This window comes from Crinia signifera, chromosome 9, assembly GCF_055691185.1.
Source record: "Crinia signifera chromosome 9, ASM5569118v1, whole genome shotgun sequence".
In the NCBI taxonomy this organism is placed as follows: Eukaryota; Metazoa; Chordata; class Amphibia; order Anura; family Myobatrachidae; genus Crinia; species Crinia signifera.
The window spans coordinates 130795377-130807481 of NC_139225.1; positions in this window are offsets into that span (position 1 = coordinate 130795377).

Here is a 12105-nt window from a genome sequence, read left to right on the forward strand (position 1 = left end):
TCTCTCTCTCTCTATCTCTCTCTATCTCTCTATCTATAACTATCACACTGCAGCAGCACAAAATATAGCACTCTCTGTCACTAGGCCTCTCTATCTCTCTCTATCTCTCTCTATCTCTCTCTCTCTATCTCTCTCTATCTCTCTCTCTCTATCTCTCTATCTATAACTATATCACACTGCAGCAGCACAAAATATAGCACTCTCTAACACTATCTCTCTCTATCTCTATCTCTCTATCTCTCTCTATCTAACGCTATTACACTGCAGCAGCACAAGTTCACAACACAGGAAGTCACAAGTAACAGGATCCAGGAAGCATCCAGCACACTACAAGCAGGATCCAGGAAGCATCCAGCACACTACAAGCAGTGATCAGGCAAGGTATTTGCAAGGATCAGGTAAGTATTTGGCAAGGTTCAGGTCAGTATACTGCGGCAGCTAGGCACGGTGACCGCACTGCACGCAATTCCAGACCGGAATGGCGTCTGCAGTGCAGTCACCGTTAGTTTAAATCCCCCTCCTTGGCTGTGATTGGTCCGTCGGTCCGACGAACAAATCACGGCCTTTGGGGGCGGGCGGGGTGAGGTCACCCTTACACCCCGCGGTGATTGGTGCTGTACTTTACAGCACCAATCACCTCCGATCCCGTGTCACCGGCGAACGTTATTCGCCGGTGACACAGGAAAACGCTGTGAATGGCTGTTCACACTGAACAGCCAATCACAGCGATCGCCGACGGGGGGGCGGCATCGCAGCCCCCCCTGGGCATGCACGGACATGTCTGCTGTCAGGGACAGCAGACATGTTGAAACTGTCACTGCGTCTATAGACGCGGTGACAGTTACAAGCCATGACGTACATTTACGCCATGTGTCGGGAAGTACTTCCCGACCATGACGTAAATGTACGTCAATTGTCGGGAAGGGGTTAAGTCCCAAACGGATCCGTTAAACGGACCGTGTATGGCAGGGCTGGGCAACACCGGCCCTCCAGATGTTGATGAACTACACATCCCACGTGACACATTGTACTTCAAGTTAGTGGTAAATTTGGGTCGATACAGTCTGTGTTTTTTTGTGAAAAATACCAAAATGTCGTAAAAAAATGGAAAATTTAGCAATTTTCAAAATGTTAAATTTTCTGCTTGTGAGACAAATAATCATACCACTCAAAATAGTTAATAACTAACATAGACCATATGTCTACTTTATGTTTCCATCATTATTTCAACATCCTTTAAATTTTTTTGGACACTAGGAGGCTTAAAATATGAATAGCAAATTCTCAAATTTTCAAGAAAATTTCAAACACTGATTTTTTTAGGGACCAGTTCAGTTCTGATGTGACTTTAAGGGGCTTGTATGTGAGACACCCCCATAAATGATGCCATTTAAAAAACTGCACCCCTCACAGTATTCAAAACAGCATTTTGGAAGTTTGTTAACCCTTTAGGTGTTTCACAGGAATTAAAACAAAGTGTAGGTGAAATTTCAAAATTTCATTTTTTTTGCAGATTTGCAATTTTAATAAATTTTTCTAAGGAACACAGTAGATTTTACTAGAGAAATGTGACTAAAAATTGATTCCCCCAATTCTTTTGTTTTCATAAATATCCTATATGTGGCCCTAGTGTGCACGTTGACCAAACCACAGGCTTCATAATAGAAGGAGCACCTGCTTGATTTTGGAGCCTCCTTTTTATGAGATTATTTTTTAGGCACCATGTAGGTTTCTAGGCACCATAAGATGCTAAAAGTTAGGAACCCCCCCACAAGTGACCCCATTTTGCAAACTACACCCCTCAGGGAATTCATCTAGGGGTATAGTGTACATTTCAAACCCCCAGGGGTTTCACCAATTGTGGTACAACTGGGCAGTGAAAATGAAAAATTATTTTTTTTACACAAAAATGCAGTTCTGGCTCCAAATTTTTCATTTTCACAAGGAATGAAGGAGACAAAGCACCCCAAAATCTGTGCCCCAATTTCTCCCGAGTACGGCAATGCCTCACATGTGACCAAAAAATACCATTTGGGTGCATGGCAGGACTCAGAAGGGAAGGAGTGATTTTTGGATTTTGCAGCTCAGATTCTGGTGGAATGTTGGTGGGTGCTATGTCGCATTAGCAAGACCCCCGTAGCACCAATACAGTGGAACCCCCCCACAAGTGACCCCATTTTGCAAACTACACCCCTCAGGAAATTCATCTAGGGGTATAGTGTACATTTGAAACCTCCAGGGGTTTCACCAATTTTGATACAACTGGGCTTTGCAAATGAAAAATTACATTTTTTACACAAAAATGCAGTTCTGGCTCCAAATTTGTCATTTTCACAAGGAATGAAGGAGACAAAGCACCCCAAAATCTGTGCCCCAATTTCTCCCGAGTACGGCAAGGCCTCACATGTGACCAAAAAATACCATTTGGGTGCATGGCAGGACTTAGAAGGGAAGGAGTGATTTTTGGATTTTGCAGCTCAGATTCTGGTGGAATGTTGGTGGGTGCTATGTCGCATTAGCAAGACCCCCAAAGCACCAATACAGTGGAACCCCCCCACAAGTGACCCCATTTTGCAAACTACACCCCTCAGGAAATTCATCTAGGGGTATAGTGTACATTTGAAACCCCCAGGGGTTTCACCAATTGTGGTAAAACTGGGCTGTGCAAATGAAAAATGACATTTTTTACACAAAAATGCAGTTCTGGCTCAAAATTTGTCATTTTCACAAGGAATGAAGGAGACAAAGCACCCCAAAATCTGTGCCCCAATTTCTCCCGAGTACGGCAATGCCTCACATGTGACCAAAAAATACCATTTGGGTGCATGGCAGGACTCAGAAGGGAAGGAGTGATTTTTGGATTTTGCAGCTCAGATTCTGGTGGAATGTTGGTGGGTGCTATGTCGCATTAGCAAGACCCCCGAAGCACCAATACAGTGGAACCCCCCCACAAGTGACCCCATTTTGCAAACTACACCCCTCAGGAAATTCATCTAGGGGTATAGTGTACATTTGAAACCTCCAGGGGTTTCACCAATTTTGATACAACTGGGCTGTGCAAATGAAAAATTACATTTTTTACACAAAAATGCAGTTCTGGCTCCAAATTTGTCATTTTCACAAGGAATGAAGGAGACAAAGCACCCCAAAATCTGTGCCCCAATTTCTCCCGAGTACGGCAATGCCTCACATGTGACCAAAAAATACCATTTGGGTGCATGGCAGGACTCAGAAGGGAAGGAGTGATTTTTGGATTTTGCAGCTCAGATTCTGGTGGAATGTTGGTGGGTGCTATGTCGCATTAGCAAGACCCCCAAAGCACCAATACAGTGGAACCCCCCCACAAGTGACCCCATTTTGCAAACTACACCCCTCAGGAAATTCATCTAGGGGTATAGTGTACATTTGAAACCTCCAGGGGTTTCACCAATTGTGGTAAAACTGGGCTGTGCAAATGAAAAATGACATTTTTTACACAAAAATGCAGTTCTGGCTCAAAATTTGTCATTTTCACAAGGAATGAAGGAGACAAAGCACCCCAAAATCTGTGCCCCAATTTCTCCCGAGTACGGCAATGCCTCACATGTGACCAAAAAATACCATTTGGGTGCATGGCAGGACTCAGAAGGGAAGGAGTGATTTTTGGATTTTGCAGCTCAGATTCTGGTGGAATGTTGGTGGGTGCTATGTCGCATTAGCAAGACCCCCGAAGCACCAATACAGTGGAACCCCCCCACAAGTGACCCCATTTTGCAAACTACACCCCTCAGGGAATTCATCTAGGGCACAGGTGTCAAACACAAGGCCCGCGGGCCAAATCTGGCCCGCCAGACCTCGTCATGTGGCCCGCGCAACAGCCGCCGCCACCCACCCCTGCCTGGCGCCGATTACATTACTGCGGGAAGCCATCACAGTGTGAGTGTCACATCACATACCTAACAACATGAGGAAGCCGGGTGACACAGTCACTCCGCTGCGGCGCTCGCTGGGAGGAGGAGGGAGGCAGGACAGTGGACACAGACTTGTTAGTGTCACTGTGTGACCTGCCCGACTCCTCCCCGGCTCCTCCTGCGGGCAGCGGCTACGGCGCTGCCATGTGTGACACACGCCCGCCTGACAGCAGTGCCAGTGACACCGTGATGTGCATGCTGCTGTGGCTGCCTGTCGGACTTGGACGCCGGCCCGGCGGTGAGCTGCCTCCTGCCTGTGGTGCCGCGCTGCACAGCAGTGGCATCAGTTGGTTCAGTATATTTACTGTAAGTTCGGCAGTGGGGTGGGCACAGTTGTGTTGTCTCTTGTTGTCCAGACCAGTCTGTCCAGTCCAGAGTCTGTGGCCGGGCAGGCAGAGAGCCAGGCCAGCAGCACACAGCCACAGCCTGAGCCCACAAATCTGCAGTGCGGCTGCCTGTGTCCAGGGTCATTATCATTATCTGTTCCACTGTCACCACCAGTCCAGAACTCTAGCGAGAGTTCTGCCAATCCCAGAGGCCCAGGTCACCTGCTTGAATATCTACTTGTCATTATTCTGACTATGTTTCTGCTTTCAGAGCTAGTTATTACTTACATTATTACAAAAAACAGTAATAATTGAATGCAGTGACAATAATTTATGATAATAAAGAGTGGACACATAGTCCTACAGATACAACCGGCCCTTTGAGGGTGACCAAACTGCTGATGCGGCCCCCGATGAATTTGAGTTTGACACCCCTGATCTAGGGGTATAGTGTACATTTGAAACCCCCAGGGGTTTCACCAATTTTGATACAACTGGGCTGTGCAAATGAAAAATTACATTTTTTACACAAAAATGCAGTTCTGGCTCCAAATTTTTCATTTTCACAAGGAATGAAGGAGACAAAGCACCCCAAAATCTGTGCCCCAATTTCTCCCGAGTACGGCAATGCCTCACATGTGACCAAAAAATACCATTTGGGTGCATGGCAGGACTCAGAAGGGAAGGAGTGATTTTTGGATTTTGCAGCTCAGATTCTGGTGGAATGTTGGTGGGTGTTATGTCGCATTAGCAAGACCCCCGAAGCACCAATACAGTGGAACCCCCCCACAAGTGACCCCATTTTGCAAACTACACCCTTCAGGGAATTCATCTAGGGGTATAGTGTACATTTCAAACCCCCAGGGGTTTCACCAATTTTGATACAACTGGGCTGTGCAAATGAAAAATTACATTTTTTACACAAAAATGCAGTTCTGGCTCCAAATTTTTCATTTTCACAAGGAATGAAGGAGACAAAGCACCCCAAAATCTGTGCCTCAATTTCTCCCGAGTACGGCAATGCCTCACATGTGACCAAAAAATACCATTTGGGTGCATGGCAGGACTCAGAAGGGAAGGAGTGATTTTTGGATTTTGCAGCTCAGATTCTGGTGGAATGTTGGTGGGTGCTATGTCGCATTAGCAAGACCCCTGAAGCACCAATACAGTGGAAACCCCCCACAAGTGACCCCATTTTGCAAACTACACCCCTCAGGGAATTAATCTAGGGGTATAGTGTACATTTCAAACCCCCAGGGGTTTCACCAATTTTGATACAACTGGGCTGTGCAAATGAAAAATTACATTTTTTACACAAAAATGCAGCTCTGGCTCAAAATTTTTCATTTTCACAAGGAATGAAGGAGACAAAGCACCCCAAAATCTGTGCCCCAATTTCTCCCGAGTACGGCAATGCCTCACATGTGACCAAAAAATACCATTTGGGTGCATGGCAGGACTCAGAAGGGAAGGAGTGATTTTTGGATTTTGCAGCTCAGATTCTGGTGGAATGTTGGTGGGTGCTATGTCGCATTAGCAAGACCCCCAAAGCACCAATACAGTGGAACCCCCTCACAAGTGACCCCATTTTGCAAACTACACCCCTCAGGGAATTCATCTAGGTGTATAGTGTACATTTCAAACCCCCAGGGGTTTCACCAATTTTGATACAACTGGGCTGTGCAAATGAAAAATTACATTTTTTACACAAAAATGCAGTTCTGGCTCAAAATTTTTCATTTTCACAAGGAATGAAGGAGACAAAGCACCCCAAAATCTGTGCCCCAATTTCTCCCGAGTACGGCAATGCCTCACATGTGACCAAAAAATACCATTTGGGTGCATGGCAGGACTCAGAAGGGAAGGAGTGATTTTTGGATTTTGCAGCTCAGATTCTGGTGGAATGTTGGTGGGTGTTATGTCGCATTAGCAAGACCCCCGAAGCACCAATACAGTGGAACCCCCCCACAAGTGACCCCATTTTGCAAACTACACCCTTCAGGGAATTCATCTAGGGGTATAGTGTACATTTCAAACCCCCAGGGGTTTCACCAATTTTGATACAACTGGGCTGTGCAAATGAAAAATTACATTTTTTACACAAAAATGCAGTTCTGGCTCCAAATTTTTCATTTTCACAAGGAATGAAGGAGACAAAGCACCCCAAAATCTGTGCCTCAATTTCTCCCGAGTACGGCAATGCCTCACATGTGACCAAAAAATACCATTTGGGTGCATGGCAGGACTCAGAAGGGAAGGAGTGATTTTTGGATTTTGCAGCTCAGATTCTGGTGGAATGTTGGTGGGTGCTATGTCGCATTAGCAAGACCCCCGAAGCACCAATACAGTGGAACCCCCCCACAAGTGACCCCATTTTGCAAACTACACCCCTCAGGAAATTCATCTAGGGGTATAGTGTACATTTGAAACCTCCAGGGGTTTCACCAATTTTGATACAACTGGGCTGTGCAAATGAAAAATTACATTTTTTACACAAAAATGCAGTTCTGGCTCCAAATTTGTCATTTTCACAAGGAATGAAGGAGACAAAGCACCCCAAAATCTGTGCCCCAATTTCTCCCGAGTACGGCAATGCCTCACATGTGACCAAAAAATACCATTTGGGTGCATGGCAGGACTCAGAAGGGAAGGAGTGATTTTTGGATTTTGCAGCTCAGATTCTGGTGGAATGTTGGTGGGTGCTATGTCGCATTAGCAAGACCCCCAAAGCACCAATACAGTGGAACCCCCCCACAAGTGACCCCATTTTGCAAACTACACCCCTCAGGAAATTCATCTAGGGGTATAGTGTACATTTGAAACCTCCAGGGGTTTCACCAATTGTGGTAAAACTGGGCTGTGCAAATGAAAAATGACATTTTTTACACAAAAATGCAGTTCTGGCTCAAAATTTGTCATTTTCACAAGGAATGAAGGAGACAAAGCACCCCAAAATCTGTGCCCCAATTTCTCCCGAGTACGGCAATGCCTCACATGTGACCAAAAAATACCATTTGGGTGCATGGCAGGACTCAGAAGGGAAGGAGTGATTTTTGGATTTTGCAGCTCAGATTCTGGTGGAATGTTGGTGGGTGCTATGTCGCATTAGCAAGACCCCCGAAGCACCAATACAGTGGAACCCCCCCACAAGTGACCCCATTTTGCAAACTACACCCCTCAGGGAATTCATCTAGGGCACAGGTGTCAAACACAAGGCCCGCGGGCCAAATCTGGCCCGCCAGACCTCGTCATGTGGCCCGCGCAACAGCCGCCGCCACCCACCCCTGCCTGGCGCCGATTACATTACTGCGGGAAGCCATCACAGTGTGAGTGTCACATCACATACCTAACAACATGAGGAAGCCGGGTGACACAGTCACTCCGCTGCGGCGCTCGCTGGGAGGAGGAGGGAGGCAGGACAGTGGACACAGACTTGTTAGTGTCACTGTGTGACCTGCCCGACTCCTCCCCGGCTCCTCCTGCGGGCAGCGGCTACGGCGCTGCCATGTGTGACACACGCCCGCCTGACAGCAGTGCCAGTGACACCGTGATGTGCATGCTGCTGTGGCTGCCTGTCGGACTTGGACGCCGGCCCGGCGGTGAGCTGCCTCCTGCCTGTGGTGCCGCGCTGCACAGCAGTGGCATCAGTTGGTTCAGTATATTTACTGTAAGTTCGGCAGTGGGGTGGGCACAGTTGTGTTGTCTCTTGTTGTCCAGACCAGTCTGTCCAGTCCAGAGTCTGTGGCCGGGCAGGCAGAGAGCCAGGCCAGCAGCACACAGCCACAGCCTGAGCCCACAAATCTGCAGTGCGGCTGCCTGTGTCCAGGGTCATTATCATTATCTGTTCCACTGTCACCACCAGTCCAGAACTCTAGCGAGAGTTCTGCCAATCCCAGAGGCCCAGGTCACCTGCTTGAATATCTACTTGTCATTATTCTGACTATGTTTCTGCTTTCAGAGCTAGTTATTACTTACATTATTACAAAAAACAGTAATAATTGAATGCAGTGACAATAATTTATGATAATAAAGAGTGGACACATAGTCCTACAGATACAACCGGCCCTTTGAGGGTGACCAAACTGCTGATGCGGCCCCCGATGAATTTGAGTTTGACACCCCTGATCTAGGGGTATAGTGTACATTTGAAACCCCCAGGGGTTTCACCAATTTTGATACAACTGGGCTGTGCAAATGAAAAATTACATTTTTTACACAAAAATGCAGTTCTGGCTCCAAATTTTTCATTTTCACAAGGAATGAAGGAGACAAAGCACCCCAAAATCTGTGCCCCAATTTCTCCCGAGTACGGCAATGCCTCACATGTGACCAAAAAATACCATTTGGGTGCATGGCAGGACTCAGAAGGGAAGGAGTGATTTTTGGATTTTGCAGCTCAGATTCTGGTGGAATGTTGGTGGGTGTTATGTCGCATTAGCAAGACCCCCGAAGCACCAATACAGTGGAACCCCCCCACAAGTGACCCCATTTTGCAAACTACACCCTTCAGGGAATTCATCTAGGGGTATAGTGTACATTTCAAACCCCCAGGGGTTTCACCAATTTTGATACAACTGGGCTGTGCAAATGAAAAATTACATTTTTTACACAAAAATGCAGTTCTGGCTCCAAATTTTTCATTTTCACAAGGAATGAAGGAGACAAAGCACCCCAAAATCTGTGCCTCAATTTCTCCCGAGTACGGCAATGCCTCACATGTGACCAAAAAATACCATTTGGGTGCATGGCAGGACTCAGAAGGGAAGGAGTGATTTTTGGATTTTGCAGCTCAGATTCTGGTGGAATGTTGGTGGGTGCTATGTCGCATTAGCAAGACCCCTGAAGCACCAATACAGTGGAAACCCCCCACAAGTGACCCCATTTTGCAAACTACACCCCTCAGGGAATTAATCTAGGGGTATAGTGTACATTTCAAACCCCCAGGGGTTTCACCAATTTTGATACAACTGGGCTGTGCAAATGAAAAATTACATTTTTTACACAAAAATGCAGTTCTGGCTCAAAATTTTTCATTTTCACAAGGAATGAAGGAGACAAAGCACCCCAAAATCTGTGCCCCAATTTCTCCCGAGTACGGCAATGCCTCACATGTGACCAAAAAATACCATTTGGGTGCATGGCAGGACTCAGAAGGGAAGGAGTGATTTTTGGATTTTGCAGCTCAGATTCTGGTGGAATGTTGGTGGGTGCTATGTCGCATTAGCAAGACCCCCAAAGCACCAATACAGTGGAACCCCCTCACAAGTGACCCCATTTTGCAAACTACACCCCTCAGGGAATTCATCTAGGGGTATAGTGTACATTTCAAACCCCCAGGGGTTTCACCAATTTTGATACAACTGGGCTGTGCAAATGAAAAATTACATTTTTTACACAAAAATGCAGTTCTGGCTCCAAATTTGTCATTTTCACAAGGAATGAAGGAGACAAAGCACCCCAAAATCTGTGCCCCAATTTCTCCCGAGTATGACAATGCCTCATGTGTGACCAAAAAATGGCAGGACTCAGAAGGGAAGGAGTGATATTTGGATTTTGCAGCACAGATTCTGGTGGAATGTTGGTGGGTGCTATGTCGCATTAGCAAGACCCCCGAAGCACCAATACAGTGGAACCCCCCACAAGTGACCCCATTTTGCAAACTACACCCCTCAGGGAATTAATCTAGGGGTATAGTGTACATTTCAAACCCCCAGGGGTTTCACCAATTTTGATACAACTGGGCTGTGCAAATGAAAAATTACATTTTTTACACAAAAATGCAGTTCTGGCTCAAAATTTTTCATTTTCACAAGGAATGAAGGAGACAAAGCACCCCAAAATCTGTGCCCCAATTTCTCCCGAGTACGGCAATGCCTCACATGTGACCAAAAAATACCATTTGGGTGCATGGCAGGACTCAGAAGGGAAGGAGTGATTTTTGGATTTTGCAGCTCAGATTCTGGTGGAATGTTGGTGGGTGCTATGTCGCATTAGCAAGACCCCCAAAGCACCAATACAGTGGAACCCCCTCACAAGTGACCCCATTTTGCAAACTACACCCCTCAGGGAATTCATCTAGGGGTATAGTGTACATTTCAAACCCCCAGGGGTTTCACCAATTTTGATACAACTGGGCTGTGCAAATGAAAAATTACATTTTTTACACAAAAATGCAGTTCTGGCTCCAAATTTGTCATTTTCACAAGGAATGAAGGAGACAAAGCACCCCAAAATCTGTGCCCCAATTTCTCCCGAGTATGACAATGCCTCATGTGTGACCAAAAAATGGCAGGACTCAGAAGGGAAGGAGTGATATTTGGATTTTGCAGCACAGATTCTGGTGGAATGTTGGTGGGTGCTATGTCGCATTAGCAAGACCCCCGAAGCACCAATACAGTGGAACCCCCCACAAGTGACCCCATTTTGCAAACTACACCCCTCAGGGAATTCATCTAGGGGTATAGTGTACATTTGAAACCCCCAGGGGTTTCACCAATTTTGATACAACTGGGCTGTGCAAATGAAAAATTACATTTTTTACACAAAAATGCAGTTCTGGCTCAAAATTTTTCATTTTCACAAGGAATGAAGGAGACAAAGCACCCCAAAATCTGTGCCCCAATTTCTCCTGAGTATGGCAATGCCTCATATGTGACAAAAAAATACCAGTTGGGTGCATGGCAGGACTCAGAAGGGAAGGAGTGATTTTTGGATTTTGCAGCTCAGATTCTGGTGGAATGAATGGTGGGTGCTATGTGGCATTAGCAAGACCCCCGAAGCACGGTGAAATGATGAACCTAATAATCCATAGATGTGTGGTATATTTTAAAACACTCCTTTATACAAAGGCCGGGTTTGTCGGGGCAAGTTTCACAGTGGAAAATAGTATCCTTTCTTATTCCCTTTTTATAGCAAACTTTGCACCTTTTTTGTGTCCTGCCCTTTCTTGCAGTGGAGGGGATTTCGTTAGGAAAATGCTGCCCTGGTACAATACGGGGGCCAGTACTAGAAGTACTGGGGCCCTCTGCCTGCTGGTTCCCAAATATTAGGCCCTTTATGACTTCCTCTTGAAAGTGCATAAATGTCCCCCTCTGGCTGGTAGAACGGAAAAGCACGTAAGCGTTATACAGTGCCATCTGGATGATATACACGGCCAGCTTCTTGTACCAGATTTTTGTTTTCCGCATGGGACTGTACGGCTTCAGTACCTGATCTGAAAGATCCACTCCGCCCATGTACTTATTGTAATCTAGGATACAATTAGGTTTTGAGGTGTGGGTACTGGTACCTCGTACAGGGATGGAGGTGGTACTGTCTCCATGAATTGTTGTCAGTATAAGGACATCCCTCTTGTCCTTATATTTGACCAACAACATATTTTCGGTGCATATTCCCCTGCTTTCACCCCTTCTCAGTAATTGGGCAATGTGCGTTTTTGGGAGACCTCTTTGGTTCTTGCGCACAGTACCGCAAGCTGCTGTACCTCTTGAACCAAGGGCCTTAAACAGGGGGATGCTAGTGTAAAAGTTATCCACATAGAGGTGATAATCTTTATCCAGGAAGGGGTGCACTAAATCCCAGACAATTTTTTCACTAACACCTACGAGGGAGGGGGGGCATTCTGGCGGTTCAATTCTTGAATCCTTCCCTTCATATACCCTAAACCTGTGGGTGTACCCTGAGGTGCTTTCACACAGTTTATACATTTTTATGCCATAACTTGCCCTCTTACTGGGAAGGTACTGGCGGAATTTAACCCTTCCTTTAAAATGTATAAGGGACTAGTCGATACAAATACATTTTTCAGGGATGTACATCTCTGCAAATTT